At 38.8% G+C, this 13510-nt stretch overlaps 1 protein-coding gene across 5 annotated transcripts in view; it reads left to right on the top strand.

Annotated features, from left to right (window-relative positions):
- Positions 1-13510, top strand: part of CDK14 (cyclin dependent kinase 14) — a 605606-nt gene that overhangs the window by 112606 nt on the left and 479490 nt on the right. The window contains exon 3 of one of the 5 annotated variants that reach the window (XM_071215175.1): positions 12969-13110. The exons of 3 other annotated variants lie outside the window; for them this stretch is intronic. The gene's annotated coding sequence lies outside the window, so the exon portion shown is untranslated. Of the gene's footprint in view, positions 1-12607; positions 13111-13510 lie in introns of those variants that run through there. One more of the 5 variants, XM_071215176.1, reaches the window with a different exon arrangement.

Genomic DNA, 13510 nt, shown 5'->3' with positions numbered 1-13510 from the left:
ACTGGGCTCTTGTTATTACAAAGGTTCACTGTTAAATTATGAAATTACATCCAGATAGAGATAACAGTTCCCTTACTAAGAATGATTAGTCTTTTGACATACACAGGTTTTTTTTTTTTTTAAACCATTGACTTTTCTGTGATGCTAGTTCAGAATCTGATTACTCAAAATGGAAATTTGCCCATTTTGTTTGAACCATCATTCTGAGGTTTCCCCCTCTATGAACTCCCATAGGATATTCTTTTACCTCTTCTATGGTAATTATTTCCTGTATTATATTTATTTGTATTGGTATCTGTAAAAGCAGCAATTTTGTCTCATTCATCTTTGTACCCCCTAAGGTACTTAACACAAAGCTTAAATAAATGGTTGGTAAATGAATAGAACATGAGGAAAAAACCCTTTAAGTTATGAAACATAGAAAAATAGTTTACTTTATAATGTCTTCTTAGCACATTCTTTATGTACCTCACAAGTCCCTGGTGTGCTTTTGTGGCTTTTTCCAAAATCTCCTTGCTATTATTACTTCTTTAATTTTTAAGAACTCTCTTTCCTGGCCAGAGGGCCTAAAGCCCAGAGTTGGTGCAACAAACTGATTTTACTTTCATAAATTGTATGACATTTCATAGCTCCTTATGGGAAGTGATATTTACTAACATTTTATAGGTAATGTCTGCAAGGCTAGTTGGTTTATTTCTCTTTAGGCACTGTGCCTACAATTTGCGTGTTTACCACCACAGTAACTGGGGTGCCTAGCATTCAGTCTTCCTATAGATGCAGATAATTGATTAATAGCTAATGTTCCATGACTTATGACAGTTATGCCATTAACTATAAATGGACTAAATAAACAAATTTCTTATATATATATATATATATATATATATATATATATATATGAATGATGCTCAATTTAGTGCAAGTTTATAGAAATAATACATACAGTTTGGTGTGTGAAGTATTTTTGTAAAAATGTTTGTCCGCTATTATACCCATCCTTTCCCATTGACATTAAGTGAAATCAGCCTCACCTCTCCTTTTCTTAACAGCCACATCTAGTCAGTTACTTAGCTCCAGCTTTGGCATTAGGGCTTCACAGGAGTTCCACATCCTTTTCATATGTCTTTTGTAGCATATGTCTTTTGTAGGTATTTATGAATTCCAAAAATAGATATTGGATTATGTTTGTAAACTGGTCTGTTCACTTGTTCGATTGTATTGGATTCAACGGTTTCGCTTTTACTTGATTAAATTTTGATTAAGGCTTTGATTGGGCCACGTCAGTAAGACGTTGAGTTCCTACCCGCTTGGTGGGCGGGGACTCACAGAGAAAACAACATGGCAGAGGAGAAAGCTGGAGTTTTGATTCTATAGCCTGGGAAGAATCATTCATTATTTAATCAAGTAAAAGTGAAACCTCTGAATCCAATATAGTCTAATATGCCTGGAGGGACAGACCAGTTTACAAACATAATCCAGTATCTATTTTTGGAATTCATAAGTAATATCAAACTACTGCACTGCCCTATATTATTAACATTTTGCATTAGTGTAGTACTTGTGTCATAATTGATAAAAGAATATTATAATTGTACTATTAACTATTTTCTTTGTATACATTAAGGATGTATTCTTCTTTTTCATATATGTACCTTATTATCCACACCCTGCATTAGTGTGTTACATTTGTTATAATTCATGAAAGAACATTTTTATAATTGTACTGTTAACTATAGTCCATCATTTAAAATAGGTTCACTGTATTGTACGGTCCTGTTTTTTCTTTAAAATTTTAATTCTCGTAATATATATATGACCTAAAATATCTCCTTTTAACCACATTCACGTATATAATTCCGTGATGTTACATTCACAATGTTCTGCTACTATCATCACCATCCATTTTGGGTACTAGAACTCCTTTTTGCAAGGAACTGCAAATCAAATAGGCTAAAGGAAAAAAAAGGGGGGTGGGTGGATTTATTGGAAGGATGGTGTGGCATGATAGAAGGAAGGGCTAAACAGCCATGCTACAGAAAGTCAGGCAATTGGGCAGTGCTGAGACCCTCCAGAGCTGGGACCAGGGATTTGATGTCCTCAGTGCCCTCATCTCACTCTTAATATTTGGTAGCTTCAAGATCTCAGTCCACTCCTCTACATGGCTAGAGGGACTGCCACCAGCTGCTTCTAAGCAGGGGAGAGGGGAAAGATGCAACTCAGCTCTGGTGGAAAAGCCCAGGGAAGGGCTGGCCTAAGTTGGATCCCTTGTCTGGTGCTGTATTGCACATAGTCCTCACTAGACATAGCCCGGGAGAAGAGGAGAGATGTCCTGGTCTTTCCTAACAATTGATCCTAACTCTTGGGAATAGGAACTTATCCTATTTTAATAACTACTGAAGAAAAACATTCACCAAGGAGTGGCAGAATGGATTCAACCAGTACTTGAGTGCTGCTGTTGTCACTATTGTACTGGATACAAAAGAGGTGTAAGAGTAAGTTAAAACTTTTCCGAGTTCATTTCCTTGTTACTTGAGTATTTTTTAGTGAACCTGATTCTCTATTACGCCTGTGACATTGAACTGGTTATATGATGAGATGATGATTCTTCTTAGACACATACTTAAATTTTGTTTGCTTTCAGAATGGTCCAGTTATTAGCTTGAAATGGCACATTCTAAATCATGGGCCATAAGAAAGTCAATTAAATGACATACGAGCATAACTTTAATTTCATTTGTGAAGTTTTAAACAGATTTTTAAATTTGTTTTTCATATATTTTTATTTGAGAAGTTGTGAGTTAAGAAACAGTCATGCATAATGTGCAGAATTCCTATATATCACCTCTCCACCAACACCTTACATTATTGTAGAACATTTATTACAGATTATAAAAGAACATGGTCAGACTATTACCACTATGGCCCATAATGTACACATGGCGTATTTTTTCCATATAGCCCCTATTAACACTACGTATTAATATTGTACATGAGAGAATACTCTCATATTTGTACTGTTAACCACAGTCTGTTTTCCTCCACATGGTTCACTGTGTTATATAGTCCCATACCTTGTACATTCTATCCCAAGTGTATACTCAATGGCTCTCACTTTTATCACAGAGTTGTGCAGTCATCACTCCAGGAAACCTTTTCCTTAGTCCAAAAGGAAAAATCCCATATTAATGATCCTTGGCATTGTTTTAGTACCTTATTTGACAGTGATGCAAGAATATTACAATATTGCCATTAACTGTAGTCCATAAGTTATATTAATTGTATTTTTCCCATGCATCACTTTATTTTTACCACCTTTTAATAGAGACATACATTTGCTCTAGTTCATAGAAGAACATTCTTGTATTTGTACTGTTATCCACAATCCTCATTCACCTCTGGGTTCACCGTGTTATTCAGTCCTTAGATTATTCTCTATCTTTCTTTCAATTGACTTTTACATCCCTAGATTATCCCTTTCAGTCACAATCCTATTTACATGCCAGCCATGTTAGTTATACAACTATAATATGTTATCGTCAACTATATCCATTTCTACACTTTTACAGTTAAGCTAATTGAAAATTCTACATACATTAAGGGATACGGATGCTTAATGTATAGAATTTTCATTGTGAGTTTTTACAGTTGGTTGTCTTTTCATTATCATGAATGTTTATTTTTGAATGTACAACATTGTTCCCATTCTTTCCCATGGACCAGATTCCACTTTTATTTTAAATTTTTGGGTGTGTAGAGTGAGGCAAAGGAAGCAAATGATTTAATTAATAGCTAAAAAATATTTTGAGGTACATACTAGATAAATGGCAGAGTTTTTCTAGATTTAAAAATGTCAAATGCAATAAAACATTATGTATGTCTCACAGGTTGTGTTAAGAAAGTTTTCTTCCTTTTAAGATTTTCCTTGTTTCCCTACTAAGTGGAATTTTTAAAGTTTCTAAAAGTAATAAAGCTAACTTATAATCCCTAACTAGAAAACTTATATTTTCTCTTTGTAGGTAAGTAAAACACTTAGATAAATGCAAAAACCCTAAGGTTTAGCTCCTAAGGAAACTTTTTGATAGTCGTGGATTTGTATCCTCTGTCCTCACTGGCAGCCTGACATCAGAAAGAGAAATTCTTCACATCTTTTCTCAATGCCTCTTGCCTTTCTTCTTGCTCCTGAGGATTTTGTATCTGTTCCTGAAGTCTTATAATTTAATTCACATTTCTCAGTTCATATTAGTACTATGCACTTGAAACTCTCTGATATCGTTTTTTCGTGAAGATGGTCACACTAAAATCACTTGTACAGCTGGGTCTTCTGCTCCATTTCACACACTTGGGGCATGGCACCGTATCAAAAATCCAGTTGTGTTTCAGCTAGAGCGTGAATGGGGGAAAACATACTGGGTCATGTGAATGTCCACACATTTTGTAGGGGACTGTGCATCTAGGTTTGTTTGTTTTTTTAAAGGGAAATATATGATAATCTCACTGTAATAAATGTGTATGTTTATTTGTGTAGAAACCATAATGTCATACAAGATGAATGTGAAAACGAGTCTTGTAAGACAAGGGTTAGAAATTTACCCGGGGTGGTGGTGGTCAAAGACTGGGATGCAGACAGGTTGTTACCCAGGCTAACTGAGGACATTATTCATCAGGAAGGAAGAGAATTGTTCCATAAAAGGAGAGTTTGAAACCTTGGGTAGAAGTAGAACTGTAATCAGAAATCAGATTTTTGAAGCCAGGCAAAGTTAAGACTGCCTTTTTATCTTTGTGATCTGCATCTACCTGTCTCCATTTAGAGTCATGATTTTCAACCTTGCATGCTGCCTTTTGACAGGCATAAAAACCTAAATTCCCCTATACATAGCTCCGTCTTTGAACTTTTAATTTCATAGTGTGACCTTTTTTCACCTGAACACATTTTCTGCACTCCAACCAACATTTATAAACCATCTGCCATATACAAGACCCAGCATAAGCACCATACAGTGTGCCTAGATGAGGAAGATGTGTCCTGTGTGTGTGATTAGCAGTATTGTTTTGTTTTTATTAGTGCTTGGGTTGCATGTGTTTTTTTTTTTTGTTGTTGTTTTTTGTTTGTTTACTTTTTAAAAATTTAGGTTGCATCAGTTTTGAGCCATCTGCCCCAACCTTATTTTTGCCATAAACTCTCTTGTTTTTGCAGTTCAGTGTACCAGAAGGCAAAAGTTTTCAGGAACAAATTTAATGGATTCCACTAGAATTGCCTGTCTTTACTGATAAAATTAGTAAAACATTGAAAGTTGTGTAATAGAGAAAATACTCATTCAATAAAGGAAAGTCCTCAGGCTTCCATGAAATGCCATGAATCACATATGGATATTTTTAGTAATGTGGTTGAGAAACATCTTTGAAACATTGAATTCAAACTCTTCCAGAATTTCAATGTTTGGGAAAGTAATTTAAGTAAATAACATTCCTCCAAATAAATGAGAGCGTAAGCCACGAATGGTATCAGTGGAGAAGAATTAAGTGGTAAAATTTTTATGATTTACTGACAAAATTAGGGTTTAGGTCTACTAAACCATCCTGTGTAATGTGAACATTTTACTGTAAAAGTTACACCAGAAACAAGTTGCCTGGGTTATATGGAATTATTATCACTTGAAAATCAACTTCTTTTGGGGGAAATTTCTGTCTTTTGCTCTATCACTTTTCAATATAAAATTAAAGTTTTCTTTTTCCCTCCTGCCTTAAATTCCTGGGGCTGTTGTAACAAAGCACCGCAGACTGGGGTGGCTTAGTGGAAATTCCTTGCCTACAGTCCTGGAGGCCAGAAGTCTGGAGTCAAGGTGTCGGTGGAGCCCTGCTCTGTCTGAAATCTTTAGCGGAAGAATGCATTCCATGCTCGTCTCTGAGTTCTGGCGGTGGCTGGCAAGCTTGGTGCTACTCGCCCCTCGGCTGTGGCTTATCTCATTCCGTCTCTGTAGTCACGGGGCTGTCTTCTCTCTGTGTGTCTGTCTCTTTCCTCTCCCCTTCTTGCAAGGACATCAGTCATTTTGTATTAAGGGCCCACCCCATTCCAGGATAACCTCATTTTAAACTTGCCTGATGCCATCTATAGTGACCCTCTTTCCAAATAAGATCACAGTCTGAGATACTGGGAACTAGGACTGCCCTCATCGTGGCTTTTTGGGAGACACAATTCATCCCCTAAAACCTCCTTTGGATATGAAAGATTTAATGAAATTAATTCATCAAGTAGCCTTTTTTCCTTATGCTTTTCCTCTTTTTTAAAAAGTTCATTATTTTATATTCCTTTTTCCTTTCTTGGTTAAAATAAAAAGGGGAGAGGGGTGGTACTGTTCCCATCCTTTTCTTCAGTTGCTTATTTTCTTGGATTTTCTTTTCAGTCCCACTTGTCTGTAAGACACTGCTTATGTGAAGGTCAGACATCTGGCAGCCTCATATGTCTGAGATAACTCCAGGTAGGTTTACACACAACATGGGTTTTGTGTGGACAGAAGTACCACAAAACCTATGTGGGTAAAACCCACGCGTCTGGTGGGCAGTGGCGGCTTAGAAAGCAGCAGCCCCCACTGCCTTGTCCTTCCACCTCCCTGGAAGGAGGTGAGCGGTGGATCCCCAAGCCTGGGCATTGGTTCTGAGGTTGGGCGAGACACTGGACGGGCTGCCTCCAGTTGACGCAGAGCAGACAATGGGGGAGAAATAAATAAAAATAAATCTTTGAAAAACAAAAAACACGAATATGGGGTATCTTGTATATATGACTGTTTTTACAAAATATAAATACCAATATACTTGAGAGAAGGAAATAGAATAGCAGCTGTGTATGGCAGGGGAAGCCTCGAGAGATTAAGAGGTGATGAGTTTTGTTTGTTTTTTGATTATTATTATTATTATTGGAATAATGAATGAAAGTGCTGTGAAAGTGATTGAAGTGATGAATGCACAAATATGTGATTAGACCAAGTACCACTGATTGTATACTTTGGATGGATTTATGCTTTATTAATATGTGTCAATAATTTGTTAAAAAAAGCTCAAACCGAAACACCACAAAGAGATACCACCCATTAGAAGGGCTGCTAATTGAAAAATGGAAAATTACAAGTGTTGACGAGGCTGTGGAGAAACAGAACCAATCATTCATTGCTGGTGTAATGTAAAATGGTGCAGCCACTTTGGAAAACAGCTTGGTGGTTCCTCGGAAAGTTACAGAATTGCCATATGACCCGGCAATCACACTACTAGGTATATACCCCCAAAAACTGAAAGCAGGGACTCAAATAGGTTTTTGTACAACTATGTTCATAGTGGCATTATTCGTTATTGACAAAAGATGGAAGCAACTCAAGTGTCCATCACCTGATAAATGGATAAGCAGAATGTGGTATATACATACAATGGAATATTATTCAGCCATAAATTGGAATGAAGTGCTGATACATGCAACAACATGGATGAATCTTAAGACATCATGTTGAGTAAAATAAGCCAGACACCAAAGGACAGCTATTGTATGATCTCACTGATATCCAAAGAAATTCATAGATGGGGGGCTATTGCAGTTAGAAGCCTGAATCCTGCATATCCCTGTCAAAACCTGAGGGCTGTTGTTAATGCTCATAATTGGTCCCATCAGCAATGGAAGATTAAATTATATGTATCATCATCTATTTAAAAAGGTCAGGAAAGTGTTGTTGCTGCCTCCCTTCACCCCTCCTCCTAGCCTTTGTTATCTCCCTTTTCCAGCCGTTGCTATCCTTCCCGCCAGTCCCGTCCACTTAGCCAACTCATAATCTGCCCCCTTTCTTAATCACCGCCTACTTCATAGCTGCCTGCACAGTTCCGCCTATCCACTACCGCCCCGTAGTTAACCCGCCCCAATTCCTACCCTTCCCTTGACCCGACCTTATATAATCAAGTGTATTTCCGCAATAAAGTGGACTAGCTCACTCTCACAGGCTGTCTCCGTGGTTTTTACCGCGCGTCCCCCACGGCTGGAGAACCTAGGCCTACGCGCTGGCCTAGGGGCTCACCGCCGAGCCGTGGAAGCCCGCCCGGTCCTCGTGGGTTGCTAACTTAGAATAGCAGCCCACAGCAGGGGTTGCTAACTTAGAATAGCAGCTCACAGCAAAGTGTATAACACATTTTAGAATTTGTTTAAATCATATATAAAAGGCAGGCACTTCAAGGGATAAGTTTTTGTTTACCTGCAAAGATGTCAGATTCTAGCATTTTTGTCAGTCTGTCTTCTTCTTCCTTGTTTTTTCCACTATATCCGCTGAGATGAGTTTTTTGCACTTGACTTTTTGTCTCTTTTCTTAGAAGAAGACAAGCATTATCTTTTTTCTTTTTCTTCTGTGGCATGGTCCCTCACCACATCCCCTAAAAAAGATATTCTTAATAGCAGTTGATTGTGAATCCTGCTTAAGATGAACAAAATGATTAATTTCCAGCAGCTTTGCCCTCTAGGTGCTTTTCTGGTGCTTTTTGTCCAAAATTGTATAGTTTTACACATTTGTTGAAACTATTTTATTCTTCCCACTCATTCCTCAAGCTCCCCCTCCATTTCCACAGTGCACCAGTGCACAGAAATTGTTTGGTCTATAATTACCAGCAACTCCTAATATTTATTTATTCAACAAATACTGAGTGCTGTTCTAGGGGCTGGGGGAAATAGAGATAACAAATGAGTAGCCCTTCATGTTGAGCTGCTTACATTCTAGTGGAAGAAGAAGACAAAGTAAATTAGACAGTAGTGGAAAAACGGTGGATTGTGTCAGGGAACAAGGAGCAGGAACTGAAAAGGGAGGTCAGGGAAGGCTCTGAGGAGTCCACCTGAGCAGTGAGACGGTGTCAAAGAAGTGATTATCTGGAGAGAATGTTCTAGGCAGAGAGAGCAGGGAAAGCAAAGATTCTCGAGGCAGGAATCAGCTTTGAGGAAAAGAAAAATTGTCCAGTGTGCCGGAGCATAATATGGTGGATTCTCCCACTTAGGATTCCTTGGTCAGTGGTGCCTGAGCTAAATGGAAACCCTTCCTCACCAAGACCGTCACAGGGGTGTACTCTTGCTTCAAGTGAGACTAATGCTGGGTGCACTTGTTGAACTGAGGCCACATTCTTTCTTGGCTTTTCCCACATCCTCTTTGTCCTGCCTCCTCATTCCTTTTCTCTGAGAGCATGCCCTCAATAAATTAGTTGAGCAACGAACCTGGCTCAGCTCTATTTCTAGAGAGCCTAACACAGGAGCAACTTTAAACCTCTGAGCTCCACGCCCTTATACGGCTGCCTATTCAACATGTCCAGTTGGGTGTACCAAAGATACCTAAAACTCACTATGTCAAAGCTGAGTTCATGAAAGTTTCCCTCCTCCTTGTGGCCAGTCACTCAGCAAGTTACTTGATCTGAATGTCTATCAATTCCTTTGTCTTTCCATCTCTTTTTCCATTACCTTAGTTCAGGATCTCATTATTGCTAGGGTGTATATTGTCTTAGCTTCCCAACTGGTTTCCCCCTCCCATTCCTCATTTCAACCTATTTCCTTTTCTTTTTTTTTAAATTCTTTTTTTAAAAAGGTACATAGATCACACAAAATGTTACATTAAAAAATATAAGAGGTTCCCATATACCACACTCCCCTCCCTCCCTACTCCTCCCACATCAACATCCTCTTTCATCAGGGTGACGCATTCATTGCATTTGATGAATACATTTTGGAGCACTGCTACACCACATGGATTATAGTTTACATTGTAGTTTTCACTCTCCCCCAGTCCATTCAGTGGGTTATGGCAGGAAATATAGTTTCCTGCATCTGTCCCTGCAGTATCAATCAGGACAACTCCAAGTCCCCAAAATGCCCCCATATCACACCTTTTCTTCCCTCTCCCTGCCCTCAGCAACTCCTGTGGCCACTGTGTCCACATCAACAATACAATTCCTTCCATTGTTAGAGTCACAATAGTTCTATAGTTGAAGACCAGTAAGTCCACTCAAATCCATATTATATTCCTCCATCCTGGGGACCCTGGGATGGCGATGTGCACTCCACCTCTAAATTGAGAGGGAGCTTAGATCCCACATGGCTGGTGGATGGAATTTTCCGACTTGCAGTTGTAGACTCTCGTGGTTCCTTGGTAGGGTGGTTGACCATCCTCACCTCCTTGTTAACTGACCTGGGTAAGTCCAACGAACCGGACAGTAGGTGCTCCAACTCTGCTGAGGCTCAGGGCCCAGCACATGGACAGTCCAGAGATTCAAGTCTCCTGAGTATACACCCAAGCACCAAACATGTGCAGTAAAAGTGACAGAGAAGAGGCATATGTGGAGAGGTCAGATCTGAATCCAGCTCCATCACACTCAGGAGCACAAATTCCAAAGTAGGGCCCACTGGTAAGGCACTGAACTCCAGAGCCATCTGCTGTGACTGTAGGACCTGGGTGTCTCCGTAGCCCCCAGGAGCACCACTACCTAGGATTGTATCTACTTCTGCTGTCTCTGGCCAACCTATTTTTTATACTTTATTTTCATTTAAAACAAAAAATCCTATCCAGTCACTCTTCTGCCTATAGTCCTTTATTAGTACCTTCCTACAGGGTGAAATGGCTACCTCATGTAGGATAAAATTCATAATTCCTTATCATGGTTTACAGGGCCTTCTGGGCTCTCGCATTGGCCCACCTTTTCCATGGCCTTCACAGCTGCGACCGCTGTGTGTACTTATTGGTTGTTTCCTCAGACAGCCTCCAGTTTCAGCCTCTGAGCTTTTACTCCTGTCATGCTTTTCCTCAAAGGCCCTTATCCTCCTGGGCAGTGCCTGGAAACCTCAGCTTTATGCCCGCCCCCTCCTTGCTAAAGCCTTTTCTGAATGATCCAAGCAAAGTTATTTATACCTACCTGAGTGCTCTCAAAACACTTACTTTAGTGTATTGTAATCATTTACTTTATTTCTAACCACGCATTGGATTCCTTGTATGCAGAGAACATGGATGTTCATATCAGTACATGTTTGTTTAATTACTAAATGAAAGAATAAAGGAGAAAATTTAGAGTACTAAGGTTTTTTTGTTTTTATACAAGATATCTTAGTGAACATGAGCACTATACCCTTATCAGCCAATTCTATAGAAAAACAGATATTGAAACTACTTTAGATGATGTGACTCAAATAACACTTCTAACATGGATTTTTTTTCCCCCAAGGAACACTGGAAAATAGAATAGGGGAGTTTGCTGAAGAGCAACTTTTAGCCTTAAAATATGAAGTTATGGAAATTCATAGTTTTTTAAAATGTTTAATATTTTCTAGATTCCTACTGTTGTATCATATGCCAAGAAAAAGATGCAGTTGATGTGGTCCCTTTCTCACAGGTCTTAAAATGATGAACATGTCAGTAAAACAAGAGCATTTTATGAGGCAGCATATGATTAAATTCTAAATGATTCAAATAATAAATGCTGTTTCTGAAAAAGGGAGTCTTGTGGGCTGGAGAGATGAGTAATCACAAATAAAACCTCAGGTTCTTCAAAGACTTGATGAAATGAAGTTTGTCCGGCAGAAATGATGTTTATGTAATTCAGTAGTTTTCAGATATTAAGGGGATAGCTTTCTCCCTGGGCTTTGGCAAAGAAGGAAGTCCATAGTATTTGTGTTTGAAGAAGAACTTTCTATAAGGTTTTGAATGAGGTTTTTTTCATGAAAAATGTTGATCTCAGAGTGTAATTCAGAATGATGAAGGTGAAGGTGGTTTGCAAATGGGAGTGGGGTGCAGAAGATGATCCATTTAAATGATATGAAAAGAAAATACTTTTCCCTGAGCTTTCTGATCATGGGTGTGCTCCCAATCTAAGGAGCCATGGGAATTTTGGCCACTCAGCATTGACATATTAGTTACCTCCTCTTGTACCTTAATTTAAAAAAATTGAATATATATAAGGTCAGATTTAACAGCTGCATTTTACTTTCTTGCCTAATTATTTATTAGTTGCAGCCTTGTTTTTTAATCTAATTTATACTCTTTCGTGGTTGCATCTTTTGAGGATTGGGAAATCTGTTATGAATTGTAGATCAGCCACTCTCCTGTAGGGGTCGCTATGAGAGTAGCAGTTTGGCATCCTTCCTTTGCCACCCAGCACCCTGTAGTGTGACTTGGCACAATTTGCCTAAAGACCGTGTGCTTGGTTTGTGTTGGTATTTTATTTATGAGGGTAATATGCACAATAAGCCCATCACAGAATCTGCAAGGTCATAACTGCATCTATCACTCTGGTTGCATGAATGCTGTGCCTGTGCACTTTTTTACTTATGCATAGTTATTTTAGATTTGTCATTATGCCCCATTTACATATGATAAATATGTGCCTGTAGACATTGATCCATTTTAGTGGGTTTTTTTTGCAGTGTGAATGATAGTACCTTAAACTTGGCCTTCTATAGAATCTCAGATTGTTATTTAATGGGGTTGTCACTCAGGACACTTACTGGTTTCCTCCAGTGCTTTTAAAAAATTGAATTGAACATGATTAGATACCTCCCCTTGATTAAATGTTTTTCCTCTTATGCAATCACCATTAGCTGTTTGGCTTCCTTTCTGTATTCTTTTGAAGCAGCCCTGCATTGCAAATCAATATTTTTTTGAAGAGACAGTGTGTGGTGAATTGCCTGGACAGCATATGCATGGTTACTTTGGCTGCAATGCTGCTGCAGAGCCCGGGTACTCTGCCTGCCTGGGAACTCCACAGGCAAGTCCATCGTGTTTGGAGAAAAAATTGGATTTTTTTTTTGGAAAGAAATAGAACTGTTAAAGCTAGCAGCAAGAAGTGTTAGCATGTGCTTTGTATTCTTTTGAACCGTTTTTGGTCTTTTCCCACTGAGATTAGCTTCTCTTAGGTGATTTCTGTTTTTTTTGTTTTTTTTTTTTTTTTGCTTATGCTTCCCCCTTCCTTGGTTGTAGTACGGCCGTGCCATTTCAGCTTGCTAGTGCAGAAAGATGTGAATTCAGTTGCTGTTTGAGCCTGGCCTGGTGCAAACACATTGCTAGAGACATGTTAAAGAGTTCCAGGTGAATCGAGCCTGGGAGAGACACCAGCAAAACGGTAAGACGGAGCATGCTTAAAATTATAGTAAGGGTTTTAATTTGGAGCATCTCGGCAAGTCTGAATCCTGACTCACTCATTTACAAGTTGAAAAGGATTCATTTTATGCATGTCATTTTACTCACCCCCTTCCATCTAACTGCCAAAAACATCACGGATTGGTAAAGGGAGTATTTAAATTAAGGATCTGACAGGAGGTTACTCATGGGAGAGTCTCTCCAGCTTCCAGAGGTTATTGCTTATAGTTTGTAAACACCAGTAGCAGTGATAAGATGAGGAAAAGGTTTAACGACTGTGCTTCTTTGCCCTAGCTGAGCCTTATTTCTTCTGAAAGTAGTCTTATTATAGCTTAAAGAGATCTTATAGATTGTTCTGCCTGGCTACACTTGGCTGAATGCCC

The sequence above is a fragment of the Dasypus novemcinctus genome, chromosome 5, assembly GCF_030445035.2.
Source record: "Dasypus novemcinctus isolate mDasNov1 chromosome 5, mDasNov1.1.hap2, whole genome shotgun sequence".
Lineage (NCBI taxonomy): Eukaryota > Metazoa > Chordata > Mammalia > Cingulata > Dasypodidae > Dasypus > Dasypus novemcinctus.
The sequence above is the reverse complement of the archived record's forward strand: the minus strand, read 5'-3'. Positions and strand labels throughout refer to the sequence as shown.